General features: G+C 44.4%; 1 protein-coding gene across 6 annotated transcripts in view; it reads right to left on the bottom strand.

Annotated features, from left to right (window-relative positions):
* FARS2 (phenylalanyl-tRNA synthetase 2, mitochondrial) overlaps positions 1-15,625 on the bottom strand; it is a 405,583-nt gene that overhangs the window by 370,653 nt on the left and 19,305 nt on the right. The window lies entirely within an intron of this gene.

The raw sequence follows: 15,625 nt of genomic DNA, 5'->3' as shown, positions 1-15,625 counted from the left end.
CTCCCAGGGTCATCAAAGATCTCCGCCATGGCCTCGAAAAAGGAGTCCAGATCACGTAGTGACGGATGGCGTTGCTCGACCAAGCGAAGAGCCCAGGCCTGCGGTTCTCCTTGGAGAAGGAAGATGACTGCTCACACTTTTATCTCTTTATTTGCATAGGTTTTAGGTAACAAAGAAAAGTGGAGACGGCAGGCACTCTGGAACCATCCAAACTTAGAGCGATCCCCTGAAAATTGCTCGGGCAAAGGTAGTCTAGGTACAGGCGGAAGGTAAGTAGCTCCCTCAACAGGAACTGGATCACCACTAGTCGGAGGTGAGGCCACAGGCGGTGAGGCCACAGGCGCAGAGGCCGGGACAGAAGCAGAATCTCCAGTTGGAGTTGCCATCGAACCACAAAGCTGGTCGCAAATTTCTTGGTAGCCTCTCTGGACTTCATCCACTAAAATCCGCAACTGGGTGACGAGTTCATAGAGGATTTCCACCGGGGTACGAGCTCCACTAGCGTCCATCCTGGCTGCCCATTACTGTTATGACTTCAGATGAATCTTCAGTCTCTGTTGACCTTTCCACAATGGAAGAGGTGTTACTCAGTAGTGGAGTCTAAGTGACAGGACCACACCCCCTTGAGGGGGATGCGGAACTTCGCTGCCTAGTGCCCACCAGGTCACTACTGGGATTACCTCAGCAAGTGGTCAGGAGAACAGTGACGGCAATTGTGGAGAAGACTTGGTCAGACGATATGCAAAGGTCCAGGGCCGGCGGCAGTCTGCGGAGGTCGGGGTCACAAGCCAGAGGTCAGGACAGGCGGCAATCTACGGAAGTCCAAGAACAGAGCCAAGGGTCAGGGCAGGCGGCAATCAGCAGAGGTCGGGGTCACAAGCCAGGGGTCACAACAGGAAATCAGATCAGACGTAAGTTCACTGAACAACGATTCACCAGGTACGGTTAGCCAAGCTGTCAGAACGAGCAGCACTGTGGTTGAGGTCATAGCTGCTTTTATACTGAGCTTTGGCACCGAAATACGCACGCAAGCACAACATTGCGCGCACAACCGTCTACGCGCACACTGCACCGGAAATGAGCATAACAGACTCAGCGAGCCCCCGCCCGTGCGCACAGAGGGACGCGCAAGGGAACCACGCCGAATGAAACTATGGTGAGTGTGGCACAAACGTTCTAAAGCATTTACCTATTACAAAGCCGGTCAGGCCAATGTAGTCTGCTTACAGGAAACTAGATTAGACCAGTCCTCTTGTCCCAGATACCTGAGCCGCCACTTTCCCTCAGCCTATTTTGCTTGTGCTCGCATTAAAGTCAGAGGATTTATCATCGCCTTCTGCAAGAACTTCCCATTTATCTGTACTAAACAAATTGCAGATCCTACAGGTAGATACCTCATTTTAATTGGCTCCATACATGACAGAGAATTCACCTTTGCCTCCTATTACGCCCCTAATGCATACCAATCTAACTTTTACTCATCCTTTCTCCAAGTCCTCATACAGCATGGCCTGGGGCAAATCATCGTAGCCGGTGATACTAATGTCACTCTCAATTCTAAATTATAGACAGAGAAACACTACCTCCAGCTCTACTCCTGAAACAGTAGATATACAAGGTACCAAAATTAAAGCATTACTTGACAAATACGGCTATGTTGATACCTGGAGGGAACTTCACCCCACTGTCAAAGATTTTACTTTCTACTTCAATGCCCACGACAGCTTTAGCCGAATCGATCACATCTTTATTCAACAGAAATTCCTTAACTTAACTCCAGCTGCAAAGATACATACCACTCCCTGGTCAGACCACTCACCAATCTCCATCTGCTGTCTGCTGTCCATCCCACTCAGCAGGGAATTTCATTGGCATCTTAATGACTCTATGCTCTCCAAAGATGATTTAATTAATCAACTGAAACATAAAGTCACAGAATACTTTGCAGATAACACAGGATCTGTGGGCTCCTCACTAATTCTGTGGGAAGCTCACAAAGGTACTATCAGGGGCACCCTAATTGGCATGGCTAGTACCCTCAAACGCCAACGCAACCAGGAACTCACTGAGCTAACTTCTAAGCTAGAACAGGCAGAACATATGTGGAAACAATCTCCCATTCGCATCAATAGAATCATCAAAGATAGGCTCCGTACTGAATTAGACTTCTCACTGACAGAGATGAACCACAGTTATGTTGGAGGCAACAGCTATTTTATTACAATGCCAATAAACCTCTAGCCCTCCTAGCCAGACGTCTGAAAAATAAACCCCTTCACCCCACAATTCTAAAATTACGTGACACTTCAGCTCAAGCAACCTCCAATCCTCAGAAAATTATTAAAATATTTGCCAAATTCCTCTCGGACCTTTATACCAATACACCCACCACCTCTGACAAAACTATTACTATCTTCCTAGATCAAATAGACCTCCCCAAACTCAACCAAGCCGCAGCTTCTACCCTCAGCGCTCCCATAACTAACCCTGAGGTTCTCTCTGCCATCAAAACTCTTAAAATAAATAAAGCGCAAGGCCCAGACGGCTTCACAGCCCAATACTATAAGAAATTAGCACCTCTACTAGCCTCCACTCTAACTAATTGCTATAATGAGGTAAGAGAAGGCAAACACCCCCCCCCCCCGCTCTATTTTGACAGCCCACATTTCTATGATCCCTAAAGAAGAACAAGACTGTCATGCTGCTCACCAATTTCGCCCTATATCTCTCATCAATGTAGACCTCAATCTTTTGGGGAAGATCCTAGCCCTGCGTCTAAATAGATTCCTCCTGGAATTAATACATCGTGATCAGGTTGGTTTTGTGCCAGGTAGGCAAGCAGAAGACAACACGAGACGTGCTGTTCTTCTTTCACATTATCTACACTCTCTGAAGATTCCGAGCGTTGCCTTATTGCTAGATATTTTTAAGGCATTCGATACCCTCTCCTGGCAATACTTAAAACACATATTCCAAGAGGCAAGGCGCTCACGGCCCTTGATAGGTCTATAAGCTATGAATTAAAACAACCTTGAAAATGATACAGAATAAAATTTGGTACATCACAGTTCTTATTCCATAAAGTCCTTTTAGCAAGTCCATAAACTAGCATCCGCACAGTAGTTGTTATGCTTCCATACAGGTATAATCTTCAACAATAGGCAAGACAGAGATGGCCACCACCAACACCCTTTGTGTGCCACTCACCGCTCTTTCTGACCAAAGAGGTCAATACACGCCTTGGGACAGTTCCCGGGTCGTCCCCCACCTCTTAGATCAATTCCCCTCTCCGATCAACAATATCTCCTTTCAGGGATGATTCTTCTATTAACCACCTCAGAGGAACAAACTCCACATAGTGTAATACCGTTTTAAAATGTTTATTAAAAGTAACAAATACACTCACATGGTCCAATGGTTAAATATCGCTCAGAGTTTTTTGCAACGGGCTCTCCCCCGTATAGGTGGCCTAGGCTGGCAGGCTTCCGACCTCCTGGGCTCACTCCTGGACACCGCCGCGCGCTCAGTGTACCGGGACTTCCCTTCTAGGTCCGTCTCGCCGCCACGCCACTTTGTAGTGTGCTTGTCCGCTTCCGCATCAGGCTCCGCCCTATCGATTTCGTCACACAGTGACTCATCAGGGGCATGAGCCTGATGCGTACTGCGGACGTTCTTAAGGAATTGTCGCGCAACGACGCATGCGCTCCATATTCCCTGTCTCCAGCCTGCAAGCCTGCCATCTTGTGTTCACTAATATTATTACACTCCTCAAGACATATACAATGTGCATCATTCCCTATCTACACATCCTACCTGCTACCATCTAGTGTTCAAATTGGATTTAGCACCCTACATTCCACTACACATGCCATACAGTTTTAACCTTGATCAATTCATAGTTTTATTATAAAAATAAGTTCTAAAACATTAAAGGAAGTTAAAAAATAAAAACATTTAAAAATTAAAAAACATGGTAACCCATACTTGTGGAGATTTTCATCACTTCAGGTTATCAGTTCCCTACGAATATTTCTACATGTTCAAGGATACATTTATCATTTTTTCCATTCCCTAGGAATAATTAGTTCATATTCATAAACCATTTCCTCTACTTTAGCAGGATGTGCGGTCCACTATCCCCAATACCAGGTTTGGTGTAAAATTCTATTCCCTATCCCACAAATCAATCGACCCACCCCCATTGATCTGGCCTTAAAGTCCCTTCATAAAGGGGCCCCCTTATCTCACTTACCCCATTTTGGGGAGACTAGTCATGCATATGGAGGATGTGGACCCCACACCCCTCCATATCAATTGACCCAATAAACTCCAAGGCTCCCACTCAGATTACCCCCTATCCCATTCAGCACCATGAGGGTATTTATTTAATAATGATGTTATTTTATAGACAGGATTCACATTCCCCAAAATATCCTCTGGCCCAGGGATGCATGCACACACATCGCATCCCTAATCACCCAGAAAACACACCAAGTCTATTTCTATATTAAGTCCATCAGGTCTGAGGGTCCCCATCCTATGTATCCATCTCGTTTCTTCTTGTGAGACCTTTTTTGTTCTATTACTGCCCCTCCAATCCGGCAGGATTTTTTGGAGTGCACAGAAGGATAGGTCCTTGGGGTCACAATTATGGTGGCTCCCAAAGTGTGCTGATACTCCATGATTGGGGTAACCCTTGGTGATGTTACGGGCATGCTCGCCCATCCTCTCTTTCAGGGTCCTGGTAGTCCTCCCTATATACTGCCACCCGCATTTGCACCAGGCAAGGTATACAACATATCGATCATTGCAAGTGATAAATTCTTGAATCTTAAAACTTCTTTCATTACTGAATGAAGTCACCTTATTAGTTTTAATTCCGTTCGCTTCCCTGCAAGCTTTGCAGATTCTGCACGGAAAAAAACCAGCTGTCTGCCATCCCTGCATGCGTGGGACCTTCTTGGGTTCCACACAGCTGGGTGCCAGAATTTGTTTTAGATTTTGGGCCTTCCTGTAAATAAATTTTGGTTGATTGGGGATAAAGCTCCTCAGGGTAAGATCTGTTTCCAGAATCCCCCAGTGCTGTCTTATTATATTCTGGAGCTGCCTATATTGGGTATTGAACCCCGTGATGAACGCAAGATCAAAATTGCCCCCATCTTTTTTCTCCTTTCCCACTGTCAGTAATGTTTGTCTGTCCAATAAACCAACCCTATCTATCTCATCTTGCAACTCTCCCTCAGTGTACCCCTTTTCCATAAATCTATTTTTAAGTATGTTTGCCTGTACATAGTAATCATGTGTGCTTGAACAGTTTCTCTTCATCCTCAAGAATTGCCCTTTAGGGATAGCTCTGATCCAGGCGGGGTGGTGGCAACTTTTGGTTGAAATATACCCATTTCTATCAGTTTCCTTAAAATAGCTTTTAGTTCCCATCAATTCTCCATCCCGCATTATTTGCAAATCCAAAAATTGAATTGAGTCTCTACTATACTGCATGGTGAGGGAGATACCCAGGTTATTACTATTTAATTGTTTAACAAATGTTTCCAAATTATCTTGCCCACCCCCCCAAATAAAAAACAAATCATCAATAAACCTCCGCCATAGTCTAACCTGCCCCCCTCCCTCCAGTACCGATTGTTCCCATTTCCCCATAAACAGGTTAGCCAGACTTGGTGCATAACTTGCCCCCATGGCACAGCCCTTAGTCTGCCCATAAAAGCATCCTCCATGCCAAAAATAGTTCCGCTCTAGGGCGAATTTAAGTAACCTTAGCAAATAGATCCTCTGATCATCTTTAATTTTCCCTTGTTTTTTAAGAAAGAAATCAACCGCCTCCAACCCCAGCTCATGCTTTATATTGGTGTATAAAGAGGCTACATCCATTGTTACCATTATTTCCTCCCCCTTCAGTTCCTCCCCTTGTGAGATTTGCAATAAATGTTTGGTATCTTTAAGGATATTGGGTAAATCCTCTACAAGGGGTTTTAGAAATTCATCAAGATATTGCCCCAATCGGTGAGTGACCGACCCTATTCCACTGACTATGGGCCGTCCAGGAGGTTGGGTTTTGTTTTTATGCATTTTCGGCACCTGATATATAACTGGTATCCTAGGTACATCGGGTACTATATATTTGAATTCCTCATCTGTAATAAGCCCCCTATCCATCCCTTCCCTGAGTATTTCCCTCAACTCTGCCATGTACTTACCCGTAGGGTCTCCTCTCAGAGGTGAGATAGAGCAAATAAAAACGAAAATGGTCCCTGTAAACAATTCGGAAGAGTATAAAAATAGGTCTAAGAGGTTAGGTGAACTATTGGAGAAGACAGGAAAGGAAACTAGAGCAGAAAGGCAGAAAAAATTCCAGAGAGACGCTGATGCGACAAGAAAAAAGGAAACATACAGGTGGCAGATTAAGAAAAAGGAGGAGATAAGAACTGCAGAGTTACTGGCTAAGGCTGAGGAGAATATAGCACAGAAGCAAAGGGGACAAATAGAGGATCAACAGGGTGAGTATAGACCTGGGCCTAAACCAGTCCAGGTCCCGAATGGGGAGCAGGGGGTGGGATATGGACACCAGGGGGAGGTGATGAGGGGGGGGTGGGGTGGAAATAGAGGGTGGGGAGGGAGTAGGGGTAGTAATAGAAGCCCATACAGAGCACCAGAGAGAGGGCAGGGGAGGGGGTACCGGAATGCATCCAATAACCAGTATAGTGGACCCACTTATAACCAATATAATGTACCTATGCATAACCGGTATGATCCTATTAGACAACAACAGCAAATGGAGCCTTTTTTAGAGGTGGCCCCAAGATATGGGGAGAGGGAATGGAGACAGGAGGGGGTGGGATACAACACACACCAAGGGTATTATGGAAAAAGAGAGCAAGACGAGGCACAAGGGGGGGGAAGAGGGGCAAAAAGGATGAGGCAATAATGGGGGAAGGGGTATTTAATATTAGTGGCACAAATTTGAGCACGAAAGAGTTAGCATTATTAGATAAAGGGTTGAAACATGCACCGAGGCAAGGTTTGGATAAATTCACAACTTATATAGATATTAACAAATTTGCACGAAAGCTTCATTTAAAAAAATATTTTGCAGGACGCCCTAGTCGAGGACCAGTGGGTGGCACCCCACATGGGTATGTGCACACCCAATTACGAACAAAATCTACTTTTAACCCCCAGGACACAAATTACAATGCTATTGAGGTGTTTAAGAACATGGTGATTAGGGATATGAACAAAATACCGGAGCAAAAAAATGGGCAGACTAAAGAACTGGCAAAGGAAATGCTAGAGGAAAAAGGACTGGTGGTTAGACCAGCCGATAAGGGAGGTGGGGTGGTGGTTCTTAATAAACTACAATACAAGACTGAATTGGACAGGTTAGTAGGGGACAAGGAGGCGTATACTCTTCTGAGAGGAGACCCTACGGGTAAGTACATGGCAGAGTTGAGGGAAATACTCAGGGAAGGGATGGATAGGGGGCTTATTACAGATGAGGAATTCAAATATATAGTACCCGATGTACCTAGGATACCAGTTATATATCAGGTGCCGAAAATGCATAAAAACAAAACCCAACCTCCTGGACGGCCCATAGTCAGTGGAATAGGGTCGGTCACTCACCGATTGGGGCAATATCTTGATGAATTTCTAAAACCCCTTGTAGAGGATTTACCCAATATCCTTAAAGATACCAAACATTTATTGCAAATCTTACAAGGGGAGGAACTGAAGGGGGAGGAAATAATGGTAACAATGGATGTAGCCTCTTTATACACCAATATAAAGCATGAGCTGGGGTTGGAGGCGGTTGATTTCTTTCTTAAAAAACAAGGGAAAATTAAAGATGATCAGAGGATCTATTTGCTAAGGTTACTTAAATTCGCCCTAGAGCGGAACTATTTTTGGCATGGAGGATGCTTTTATGGGCAGACTAAGGGCTGTGCCATGGGGGCAAGTTATGCACCAAGTCTGGCTAACCTGTTTATGGGGAAATGGGAACAATCGGTACTGGAGGGAGGGGGGCAGGTTAGACTATGGCGGAGGTTTATTGATGATTTGTTTTTTATTTGGGGGGGTGGGCAAGATAATTTGGAAACATTTGTTAAACAATTAAATAGTAATAACCTGGGTATCTCCCTCACCATGCAGTATAGTAGAGACTCAATTCAATTTTTGGATTTGCAAATAATGCGGGATGGAGAATTGATGGGAACTAAAAGCTATTTTAAGGAAACTGATAGAAATGGGTATATTTCAACCAAAAGTTGCCACCACCCCGCCTGGATCAGAGCTATCCCTAAAGGGCAATTCTTGAGGATGAAGAGAAACTGTTCAAGCACACATGATTACTATGTACAGGCAAACATACTTAAAAATAGATTTATGGAAAAGGGGTACACTGAGGGAGAGTTGCAAGATGAGATAGATAGGGTTGGTTTATTGGACAGACAAACATTACTGACAGTGGGAAAGGAGAAAAAAGATGGGGGCAATTTTGATCTTGCGTTCATCACGGGGTTCAATACCCAATATAGGCAGCTCCAGAATATAATAAGACAGCACTGGGGGATTCTGGAAACAGATCTTACCCTGAGGAGCTTTATCCCCAATCAACCAAAATTTATTTACAGGAAGGCCCAAAATCTAAAACAAATTCTGGCACCCAGCTGTGTGGAACCCAAGAAGGTCCCACGCATGCAGGGATGGCAGACAGCTGGTTTTTTTCCGTGCAGAATCTGCAAAGCTTGCAGGGAAGCGAACGGAATTAAAACTAATAAGGTGACTTCATTCAGTAATGGAAGAAGTTTTAAGATTCAAGAATTTATCACTTGCAATGATCGATATGTTGTATACCTTGCCTGGTGCAAATGCGGGTGGCAGTATATAGGGAGGACTACCAGGACCCTGAAAGAGAGGATGGGCGAGCATGCCCGTAACATCACCAAGGGTTACCCCAATCATGGAGTATCAGCACACTTTGGGAGCCACCATAATTGTGACCCCAAGGACCTATCCTTCTGTGCACTCCAAAAAATCCTGCCGGATTGGAGGGGCAGTAATAGAACAAAAAAGGTCTCACAAGAAGAAACGAGATGGATACATAGGATGGGGACCCTCAGACCTGATGGACTTAATATAGAAATAGACTTGGTGTGTTTTCTGGGTGATTAGGGATGCGATGTGTGTGCATGCATCCCTGGGCCAGAGGATATTTTGGGGAATGTGAATCCTGTCTATAAAATAACATCATTATTAAATAAATACCCTCATGGTGCTGAATGGGATAGGGGGTAATCTGAGTGGGAGCCTTGGAGTTTATTGGGTCAATTGATATGGAGGGGTGTGGGGTCCACATCCTCCATATGCATGACTAGTCTCCCCAAAATGGGGTAAGTGAGATAAGGGGGCCCCTTTATGAAGGGACTTTAAGGCCAGATCAATGGGGGTGGGTCGATTGATTTGTGGGATAGGGAATAGAATTTTACACCAAACCTGGTATTGGGGATAGTGGACCGCACATCCTGCTAAAGTAGAGGAAATGGTTTATGAATATGAACTAATTATTCCTAGGGAATGGAAAAAATGATAAATGTATCCTTGAACATGTAGAAATATTCGTAGGGAACTGATAACCTGAAGTGATGAAAATCTCCACAAGTATGGGTTACCATGTTTTTTAATTTTTAAATGTTTTTATTTTTTAACTTCCTTTAATGTTTTAGAACTTATTTTTATAATAAAACTATGAATTGATCAAGGTTAAAACTGTATGGCATGTGTAGTGGAATGTAGGGTGCTAAATCCAATTTGAACACTAGATGGTAGCAGGTAGGATGTGTAGATAGGGAATGATGCACATTGTATATGTCTTGAGGAGTGTAATAATATTAGTGAACACAAGATGGCAGGCTTGCAGGCTGGAGACAGGGAATATGGAGCGCATGCGTCGTTGCGCGACAATTCCTTAAGAACGTCCGCAGTACGCATCAGGCTCATGCCCCTGATGAGTCACTGTGTGACGAAATCGATAGGGCGGAGCCTGATGCGGAAGCGGACAAGCACACTACAAAGTGGCGTGGCGGCGAGACGGACCTAGAAGGGAAGTCCCGGTACACTGAGCGCGCGGCGGTGTCCAGGAGTGAGCCCAGGAGGTCGGAAGCCTGCCAGCCTAGGCCACCTATACGGGGGAGAGCCCGTTGCAAAAAACTCTGAGCGATATTTAACCATTGGACCATGTGAGTGTATTTGTTACTTTTAATAAACATTTTAAAACGGTATTACACTATGTGGAGTTTGTTCCTCTGAGGTGGTTAATAGAAGAATCATCCCTGAAAGGAGATATTGTTGATCGGAGAGGGGAATTGATCTAAGAGGTGGGGGACGACCCGGGAACTGTCCCAAGGCGTGTATTGACCTCTTTGGTCAGAAAGAGCGGTGAGTGGCACACAAAGGGTGTTGGTGGTGGCCATCTCTGTCTTGCCTATTGTTGAAGATTATACCTGTATGGAAGCATAACAACTACTGTGCGGATGCTAGTTTATGGACTTGCTAAAAGGACTTTATGGAATAAGAACTGTGATGTACCAAATTTTATTCTGTATCATTTTCAAGGTTGTTTTAATTCATAGCTTATAGACCTATCAAGGGCCGTGAGCGCCTTGCCTCTTGGAATATCTATTTGTAAATTAAGAGGTGGCGAACAGGTGTTCTATGTTTATGTAAATCAGAGGGTGGGATCTTCAGAGCTGAGAGCGCTACCTCTTTGGAGTATTGTTGTAATTTTGAGAGGGGCGAACCGGCCAGCTGGGGTATATCTGTGATGGAAATGGATGCATTTGAATTGAGGGCTCGCAGAGTCATTGATTTGGATGAGATTTTTGTTGATAGTGGGGAGATGGGGGGTACCATGGAGCAGGAGTTTAGGAAACTCCAAACTGTAATGACCAAGGAACAAACTACTTGGTGGGACCTGGCCGCACTTACGAAATATGACAAAGAGGGTATTGTACCCAAAAGATTGAGGTGGGATCTTGCGGCAAATGACGGGGAAGATGATGAAGAAAATGATAAAGAGTGGGAGGAGTATTTTGATAAGTGCGGACAGGGCCTAGTAAAACTATTGATTAAAAGGAAAAACAAAAGGTTAGAAAGGCTGGGAGGTGAGATAGAGCAAATAAAAACGAAAATGGTCCCTGTAAACAATTCGGAAGAGTATAAAAATAGGTCTAAGAGGTTAGGTGAACTATTGGAGAAGACAGGAAAGGAAACTAGAGCAGAAAGGCAGAAAAAATTCCAGAGAGACGCTGATGCGACAAGAAAAAAGGAAACATACAGGTGGCAGATTAAGAAAAAGGAGGAGATAAGAACTGCAGAGTTACTGGCTAAGGCTGAGGAGAATATAGCACAGAAGCAAAGGGGACAAACAGAGGATCAACAGGGTGAGTATAGACCTGGGCCTAAACCAGTCCAGGTCCCGAATGGGGAGCAGGGGGTGGGATATGGACACCAGGGGGAGGTGATGAGGGGGGGGTGGGGTGGAAATAGAGGGTGGGGAGGGAGTAGGGGTAGTAATAGAAGCCCATACAGAGCACCAGAGAGAGGGCAGGGGAGGGGGTACCGGAATGCATCCAATAACCAGTATAGTGGACCCACTTATAACCAATATAATGTACCTATGCATAACCGGTATGATCCTATTAGACAACAACAGCAAATGGAGCCTTTTTTAGAGGTGGCCCCAAGATATGGGGAGAGGGAATGGAGACAGGAGGGGGTGGGATACAACACACACCAAGGGTATTATGGAAAAAGAGAGCAAGACGAGGCACAAGGGGGGGGAAGAGGGGCAAAAAGGATGAGGCAATAATGGGGGAAGGGGTATTTAATATTAGTGGCACAAATTTGAGCACGAAAGAGTTAGCATTATTAGATAAAGGGTTGAAACATGCACCGAGGCAAGGTTTGGATAAATTCACAACTTATATAGATATTAACAAATTTGCACGAAAGCTTCATTTAAAAAAATATTTTGCAGGACGCCCTAGTCGAGGACCAGTGGGTGGCACCCCACATGGGTATGTGCACACCCAATTACGAACAAAATCTACTTTTAACCCCCAGGACACAAATTACAATGCTATTGAGGTGTTTAAGAACATGGTGATTAGGGATATGAACAAAATCCCGGAGCAAAAAAATGGGCAGACTAAAGAACTGGCAAAGGAAATGCTAGAGGAAAAAGGACTGGTGGTTAGACCAGCCGATAAGGGAGGTGGGGTGGTGGTTCTTAATAAACTACAATACAAGACTGAATTGGACAGGTTAGTAGGGGACAAGGAGGCGTATACTCTTCTGAGAGGAGACCCTACGGGTAAGTACATGGCAGAGTTGAGGGAAATACTCAGGGAAGGGATGGATAGGGGGCTTATTACAGATGAGGAATTCAAATATATAGTACCCGATGTACCTAGGATACCAGTTATATATCAGGTGCCGAAAATGCATAAAAACAAAACCCAACCTCCTGGACGGCCCATAGTCAGTGGAATAGGGTCGGTCACTCACCGATTGGGGCAATATCTTGATGAATTTCTAAAACCCCTTGTAGAGGATTTACCCAATATCCTTAAAGATACCAAACATTTATTGCAAATCTCACAAGGGGAGGAACTGAAGGGGGAGGAAATAATGGTAACAATGGATGTAGCCTCTTTATACACCAATATAAAGCATGAGCTGGGGTTGGAGGCGGTTGATTTCTTTCTTAAAAAACAAGGGAAAATTAAAGATGATCAGAGGATCTATTTGCTAAGGTTACTTAAATTCGCCCTAGAGCGGAACTATTTTTGGCATGGAGGATGCTTTTATGGGCAGACTAAGGGCTGTGCCATGGGGGCAAGTTATGCACCAAGTCTGGCTAACCTGTTTATGGGGAAATGGGAACAATCGGTACTGGAGGGAGGGGGGCAGGTTAGACTATGGCGGAGGTTTATTGATGATTTGTTTTTTATTTGGGGGGGTGGGCAAGATAATTTGGAAACATTTGTTAAACAATTAAATAGTAATAACCTGGGTATCTCCCTCACCATGCAGTATAGTAGAGACTCAATTCAATTTTTGGATTTGCAAATAATGCGGGATGGAGAATTGATGGGAACTAAAAGCTATTTTAAGGAAACTGATAGAAATGGGTATATTTCAACCAAAAGTTGCCACCACCCCGCCTGGATCAGAGCTATCCCTAAAGGGCAATTCTTGAGGATGAAGAGAAACTGTTCAAGCACACATGATTACTATGTACAGGCAAACATACTTAAAAATAGATTTATGGAAAAGGGGTACACTGAGGGAGAGTTGCAAGATGAGATAGATAGGGTTGGTTTATTGGACAGACAAACATTACTGACAGTGGGAAAGGAGAAAAAAGATGGGGGCAATTTTGATCTTGCGTTCATCACGGGGTTCAATACCCAATATAGGCAGCTCCAGAATATAATAAGACAGCACTGGGGGATTCTGGAAACAGATCTTACCCTGAGGAGCTTTATCCCCAATCAACCAAAATTTATTTACAGGAAGGCCCAAAATCTAAAACAAATTCTGGCACCCAGCTGTGTGGAACCCAAGAAGGTCCCACGCATGCAGGGATGGCAGACAGCTGGTTTTTTTCCGTGCAGAATCTGCAAAGCTTGCAGGGAAGCGAACGGAATTAAAACTAATAAGGTGACTTCATTCAGTAATGGAAGAAGTTTTAAGATTCAAGAATTTATCACTTGCAATGATCGATATGTTGTATACCTTGCCTGGTGCAAATGCGGGTGGCAGTATATAGGGAGGACTACCAGGACCCTGAAAGAGAGGATGGGCGAGCATGCCCGTAACATCACCAAGGGTTACCCCAATCATGGAGTATCAGCACACTTTGGGAGCCACCATAATTGTGACCCCAAGGACCTATCCTTCTGTGCACTCCAAAAAATCCTGCCGGATTGGAGGGGCAGTAATAGAACAAAAAAGGTCTCACAAGAAGAAACGAGATGGATACATAGGATGGGGACCCTCAGACCTGATGGACTTAATATAGAAATAGACTTGGTGTGTTTTCTGGGTGATTAGGGATGCGATGTGTGTGCATGCATCCCTGGGCCAGAGGATATTTTGGGGAATGTGAATCCTGTCTATAAAATAACATCATTATTAAATAAATACCCTCATGGTGCTGAATGGGATAGGGGGTAATCTGAGTGGGAGCCTTGGAGTTTATTGGGTCAATTGATATGGAGGGGTGTGGGGTCCACATCCTCTATATGCATGACTAGTCTCCCCAAAATGGGGTAAGTGAGATAAGGGGGCCCCTTTATGAAGGGACTTTAAGGCCAGATCAATGGGGGTGGGTCGATTGATTTGTGGGATAGGGAATAGAATTTTACACCAAACCTGGTATTGGGGATAGTGGACCGCACATCCTGCTAAAGTAGAGGAAATGGTTTATGAATATGAACTAATTATTCCTAGGGAATGGAAAAAATGATAAATGTATCCTTGAACATGTAGAAATATTCGTAGGGAACTGATAACCTGAAGTGATGAAAATCTCCACAAGTATGGGTTACCATGTTTTTTAATTTTTAAATGTTTTTATTTTTTAACTTCCTTTAATGTTTTAGAACTTATTTTTATAATAAAACTATGAATTGATCAAGGTTAAAACTGTATGGCATGTGTAGTGGAATGTAGGGTGCTAAATCCAATTTGAACACTAGATGGTAGCAGGTAGGATGTGTAGATAGGGAATGATGCACATTGTATATGTCTTGAGGAGTGTAATAATATTAGTGAACACAAGATGGCAGGCTTGCAGGCTGGAGACAGGGAATATGGAGCGCATGCGTCGTTGCGCGACAATTCCTTAAGAACGTCCGCAGTACGCATCAGGCTCATGCCCCTGATGAGTCACTGTGTGACGAAATCGATAGGGCGGAGCCTGATGCGGAAGCGGACAAGCACACTACAAAGTGGCGTGGCGGCGAGACGGACCTAGAAGGGAAGTCCCGGTACACTGAGCGCGCGGCGGTGTCCAGGAGTGAGCCCAGGAGGTCGGAAGCCTGCCAGCCTAGGCCACCTATACGGGGGAGAGCCCGTTGCAAAAAACTCTGAGCGATATTTAACCATTGGACCATGTGAGTGTATTTGTTACTTTTAATAAACATTTTAAAACGGTATTACACTATGTGGAGTTTGTTCCTCTGAGGTGGTTAATAGAAGAATCATCCCTGAAAGGAGATATTGTTGATCGGAGAGGGGAATTGATCTAAGAGGTGGGGGACGACCCGGGAACTGTCCCAAGGCGTGTATTGACCTCTTTGGTCAGAAAGAGCGGTGAGTGGCACACAAAGGGTGTTGGTGGTGGCCATCTCTGTCTTGCCTATTGTTGAAGATTATACCTGTATGGAAGCATAACAACTACTGTGCGGATGCTAGTTTATGGACTTGCTAAAAGGACTTTATGGAATAAGAACTGTGATGTACCAAATTTTATTCTGTATCATTTTCAAGGTTGTTTTAATTCATAGCTTATAGACCTATCAAGGGCCGTGAGCGCCTT

Source organism: Hyperolius riggenbachi, chromosome 5 (assembly GCF_040937935.1).
Source record: "Hyperolius riggenbachi isolate aHypRig1 chromosome 5, aHypRig1.pri, whole genome shotgun sequence".
Taxonomy (NCBI): domain Eukaryota; kingdom Metazoa; phylum Chordata; class Amphibia; order Anura; family Hyperoliidae; genus Hyperolius; species Hyperolius riggenbachi.
This window is presented reverse-complemented; position numbering and strand designations above follow the sequence as displayed.